Source organism: Sinocyclocheilus grahami, unplaced genomic scaffold (assembly GCF_001515645.1).
Source record: "Sinocyclocheilus grahami isolate Dianchi unplaced genomic scaffold, SAMN03320097.WGS_v1.1 scaffold540.1, whole genome shotgun sequence".
NCBI lineage: Eukaryota > Metazoa > Chordata > Actinopteri > Cypriniformes > Cyprinidae > Sinocyclocheilus > Sinocyclocheilus grahami.
In genome coordinates, this window is record NW_015505719.1 from 368,831 (window position 1) to 374,710 (window position 5,880).

Sequence of the window (5,880 nt, forward strand, 5' to 3'; positions counted from 1 at the left end):
AAATTTAGTCAACAGGACTTTTACTATAATTTTAGACTGAAATCACATGACATCATTGGGGTGATTACACAGAAAAGTGCGGGCAATTGTCAATCAAGAAGCTCTCCTGGGAATTGCATGACAAGGTCATGTTAAGGACATAAATCTGTCATAATTAATACAATGTTCCTAATTGTCAAATTATGTTTGTGATCTATTCAAGCAACAAAATATGTATTAAAGCCTTTAAAATGTGTTTTAGTTTTTTTTCTTTCAAACATTTTTTTTGTTTTCCCACGTTATCAAATATGATTGAGAATGTGGGACAGCATGCTTTGGGTAATCTGGGACAGTCTTCAAATGGAGGAAATATGTATTTAGGGACTTGATAAGTCTAATGAGAAGGGATAATATATGCTATAATGAGAAATGGGTGTTAATATGGAGTACTGGAGATTATAACATTAGCATAAATTCTAAACCAGCTAGCTAGAGAGATGCTACAGTGATGGCATCTGGGAAACGTATTCCAAAGGTATCAGGATGAAGTAAAAGGTTAATTTCATTTCCCAAATTTCCAAATAGTTTAGTATACAACGGTTCAAATCACTGAGCAGGAGGGGGAGCTGCGCCCAGGCCAGCTGACAATGTTCTGTACACAGACACACCCTACACACTCACAGAGTGTTTGTTCCCCGAGTAGCCCCAATTTGAATAGAATGGAGAACTTGAATAACTGACTGAATAATCCATTAATAAAATTGTTGCTTGCTGTTGCTTAAATTTTAGTTGATTCTTTAAAATGTTAATACAATGTTAAACAATTTTTATAGTTTTAAATTAATTCAAATGAATTAACACAGTAGATCGTTCATCCTGTGTAAAGGAAGAAATAATTTTTCCTGATATTGAAATACATTTCCTTATTGAGATTTCTATACTTGTCATTTTTTTAATAATGCTTTTTAAAAATGGGTGATTATTGTGTTAGGCATGCATAAAGTATGGTGAATACAGGCTTTTTTTAGGCCCATACATATGTCCCAGATTATCAAATTCAGGCAGATTTATTTTTTTTTGGCACAAAAAACACTAATAGGTGTGGCATGTCTCCTCTGGGTATAATATCAACATTCTTTCTTCTGGTGTGGTTAGAAAACATCTTAGGAATTTCAGAAAAGTCTAATGTGTTGATCTAATGTGTTAGATAGATATTGAAATAAATCGCAGAAGTCAAAATTGCAAAAAATGTCCCAGATTACCCGAATTCACCCTACGTCAATCACTACTACTTCGAGAGCGAATCCAGCATAAATATGCGGATGTCATTCCCGAAACTTTGCAACGTGTGTGTGGCCAAAAAACAAAGTTCTACATTTTAAATTATTGCCTAGAAAGCTCGCAAAGAGCGCTCCTTTTTTAACCACTAAAAACTGTCACATTAGTTCATCGTGATCTCACAAAGTTCTGTTATGACCAATGAATCTCACACTGTGCACTGACCCCAAACTTTTAAATAATAGTGTACATAAGAAATAGTATTACTGCTAATATTACTAACTGACAATATAAGAATGCAAAAAGCTCAAGAGAGAAACAACAAAAAAACATTCTCTAAAAAATGTCTCATTTGGTTGTATTTATGTAAAATTTCTGAAATGCCAATACTTTCTCATTCAGCTTTTTTGAGGAGCAACGTCCTCCTTGGAGAAATTGCTTCACACTCAGACGCACCTTCACTGAAGCAAGCAATAGGAAGTGCTTGGCTCTTTGTTTGTCCTGCAGGTTATGAGAGATAGTGAATGTGGGGACGGAGTCATTCACTCATAAAGGAGCTCCCACATTGTTCTTAATGGCAGGGCAGGTGGGGGTGAAATATCAGTGGGGTCCACTCTTATTCTCCCCTACACAGGAAAACAGAAGGAGGGTCACATATTTCTCTCTCAGACACTTTTACTGCCTCTGTTATGAGTGAGAACCAGCTTGTTCACACAATGGACACACACTAAAGTCATATGTTAGAGCACATGAGCGATATGTTAAGGTGGCAGCATGTGTGTTTAAAGACAATATGGTGCATAAAGGTGTGAGTAAGAGTGTGTTTAAAAAGTCAGATGCATTTAAAAAGTCACGTATACAACTGCATGCATATTTAAGCAATTTCACACAAGCAAGAGTGGGGGGGGGACATGATTGCGATGTGATGTTGCTTTTATACAACAGTTACAATAAATTTATATTGAGTAACCTACATTTCAACACAGTAATGCCAGTTACTTTGTCTGTTTTTGCTCTCTCGACAAAAACAGTTTGGGAAGCAGCAGTAGAATCGCTGTGTCTCAGAGCAACACACATTAGTAGTTTTTCATTACTGAAGGAATCAACATTTTTAGTAAATTATTCGAGATTTAACGACTCACTGATATGATAAAGTCACTTGTTTAGTTCCTAAATGAATTTTCAGTGAATCAACTCAATTAACAATTCACTGACAATTCACTTTGTGAATGAATCAAGGGAATTAATCAAGTGTTTTTTTAACGAATCGACTGAAAAGTCAGTTATCACCATCTACACTGTGGCATTCATGTACTCTATGGACTGAAATGCTTGCATGCACTCATGATAACAATGAAAAAAAATGTATATTGCATAAAATAAATGATAGATAAATAAACTAAATAAATGACCAAATATATACTGCACAAAATAAATGATAAATAAATATGTGAATGATTAAATTTGAAAATATTATGCTGCATAAAAAATTAATTAATTAATTAATTGTCCAATGTGCACTTATAATAACTAATAACTTTCTAATGTAATACATTCATTAAAATTGTGATTATAATAATTCATTACATTTTCACACTGAAGAAATAATCTATGAAAAATCCCAACCACTGACAGATGCTCAAACAAGCATTCGAAAGAAGCGGTAAAAAGTCCCAGTGCTGTTGAACTGTTATATCAGCATTCTCAGAACATATTACTATCAAAAAAGAAATAAAATTAAATAAAATTAAAAAATATTAATGTACAGCAGTTTTCACATGCATGCATAATGTCAGCTCCATTTTATGCGTTTAATCAAGATATCCCTTACAAAGCATTATGTAAGCCTATTGTCCAGTTTTACCAGTGTACAGAAATATATGGCACACATTCCTCTAGTTCACACAATTCCTGAGCGAGCCTCTCTAATCCAGATTATAACAACTGTAAGCGGTCTTATTTTACCTGTTTGTCAGTCTGTATGGATAACACTCCAGCTGATGCTAAAAAGAGAATGAAGATTATTCATATATATGCCCAGAGTGACATGCAACACAGTGTTTAACCCTGGGTCAAGTTATTAGAGATTTTTGTAGTGCCAAAGGTATGCAGTGTGAAGGATACAATGCCAGAATGTAACAAACTGTTTAGGAACCGACATCCAATGATAAATTGCTTCAGTGCTTACCTCATTAAATATTCATGAGCTTTGAACTGTCAGAAACTTTCATGTGCTGTTTCGTTTCAGCATCTGAGAGGGAAAAAAATGTAAATATTGATGAGAAACATGTTCACTGAAGTCTCATTTGGTTTTACTTCTCTCTCTGCATTAACAAGACCTCAAGCAGATTTACATGACATTTTCTGCATAAGCAGTTTCAATGTTGTGCGCTGTATTCATCCAATCAACGCTACTGATCTCAGAAATATACGAATGAGAAAAATGTCCATTGATACTTTCACATGGTCTTATCTAACAGGTCTACCCAATGTCTTGAAGCAAAACCAGCACTACCTTTAAAAGGGAAATACCAAGACAGTGGGCCAGACGCTATCAGCCTAAAGCGCAGCGAGTGAATGTGTGGGATAACCGCATTAGGGAGATTTGATACCACTGTGGTTTGTAATCCTTTTGAAGTGAGATCCTTTTTCCAGCACTGGTCGAAACACAATCCTTGGTTACAGACCCTGGAAGTGATGGTCTTTTTTTTTTTTTACCCTTTTTCAGTGAAATTTTTGAATGGTTTTCAGAATGAGGTGTGAATAAAAACTGACGAGTAAAGCTCAATTTTGACAAAGTGAGAAATTGGATGCGTTGCTGTTACATAGGAAATGAGTTGATCAGAATGATCTAAGCACTGTAATGTAGATATGGGAACAATACAGTGGTTATGTAATTTAATTTGTTGTATAATGTAATTATATTTCTAGTAGTATTTCCTCTTGATTAGAAGATTCACTGCAACGTATTTTATGGAATGATACTATAAAAGATTTTGAAGGTCAAAACTCAACATGTTGTTGCATTAAAAATGGTCAGTTGGTTCAGCTAAAGTGCTGATGTTAAAAATATTTAGTTAGTTCACATAAATTAATTGAGCCAACTTAAAATTTCTAATGCAGCAAGTCAGTGTAACATTTTGGGTTTTGACGTTTAAAATCTTCTACAGTAAAAGAAAACTAATCTTGTTGAACTGAACTGAACTGAATGAAATTAAATTATATTCAAATTAAATGAAAGTTAAAAAAATGCAGTTTAAAAAGAAATAGAATGACATGTTAAAAACTAAACTAAACTAAAGATAAGATTGGAGAATGGATGGATGGATGAATGACTATAAACTAAAAATCTAAATAAACATATATTAAAAACTTGACTTTAAAATGAATTTAATTTAATTAAATGGAACTTAATTTAATAAATAAAATGTATTTATTTTATTTAAATGTATTTATTTTACAGTTTGGAGGAAGGAAGCAAGGAAGGATGGATGGATGAATGAATCGATGGATGATAAACTAAAAATAAAATAAACTAAAAACTAATAAAATGCAACCCTACAGAGGATAAGCTGCTGGGAGAATGTATGATAAATGGAAAAAAATAGAAAACTGAAATAACTGAAAAACTAAAAAACTTTATCAAATTAAATTCTAATCGAATTAAGTTAATTTTAATATTTTAAGGGGGAAATAGGGAATATAAAACAAGGAAGGAAAACAGTAATTTAGTACTGAGCATTGGACACAGAACATTTTGGACATTTTTCCTATAAAATGAGGTACAGCATAATCAAACGGTGGGCATATACACTCCCCACTTCAATTAGCATACATGGGCCTCACCGTACATGCAACCTAACTTCAGTGCATACATTTGAGTGTATGTGCATGAAGGGGGTCTACTTTAGTAGAGGTGCACATGAGATTCACAAAGCCCTCAACACATCAAGCAAAAGAAGAGGGCCACCAATGCAGAAATTGGGGACCATCACCGGCAGCTGAGGGGCGTGGCCCATTGAGAGAGGGCTAGATTTAGGCCTTTGTCCCACTGGCTTCAGGGGCGAGTGACATCTTGAACGCTTCAAGAAGATTAAATGGCAAAAGCCCAGTCGGAAACAGAGAGAGAGAGAGAGAGAGAGAGAGAGAGAGAATAAAGAGGAGAGAGGTAGAGAGAGGAATGGCGAGGGTGGGACCCAAGGGTTTGTAAATGTCCACTGGGGAAATGGAGATTTGGAGAAATGGATTCGGAGAGGAAAAGGGGAATGTTGAAGAGAAAAGAGGATAATGAGAGGAGGAGAGGAAAAGAGTGGCCTCAATGAATAGGATTAGACCGGTCTCAGCGTAAGGAGAGAAAGAATGTAGGAAGAACACGGAGAGGATGGAGGACTGTGTGTGTTCATCTCATACACTTCACATCACATATACAATGCATGATGGGAGGTACTTGACACAACGGTCTACACCACACAAAGTCTTTAATAACAGCATGGGTTTGTTAAAAACCATGCAAGAAACAGACGCTAATTAAACAAATAAGCAAAAGATTTCTGTAATGTACAGAGCATAAAATGTGCATTCAAAGTTAGTACTGTATAAAAGAAACTGGGATTGTGGTACAAG

At 34.8% G+C, this 5,880-nt stretch overlaps 1 long non-coding RNA gene across 1 annotated transcript; it reads right to left on the minus strand.

The window, feature by feature from the left end:
* Window positions 1-1,621: 1,621 nt before the first annotated feature.
* On the minus strand, window positions 1,622-3,511 carry LOC107555610 (uncharacterized). Its single transcript, XR_001605182.1, has 3 exons — window positions 3,446-3,511; window positions 3,223-3,260; window positions 1,622-1,883 (listed from the first exon to the last, which is right to left on the minus strand). It is a non-coding gene; the product is annotated as an uncharacterized lncRNA (long non-coding RNA).
* Between the last annotated feature and the right edge of the window lie 2,369 nt (window positions 3,512-5,880).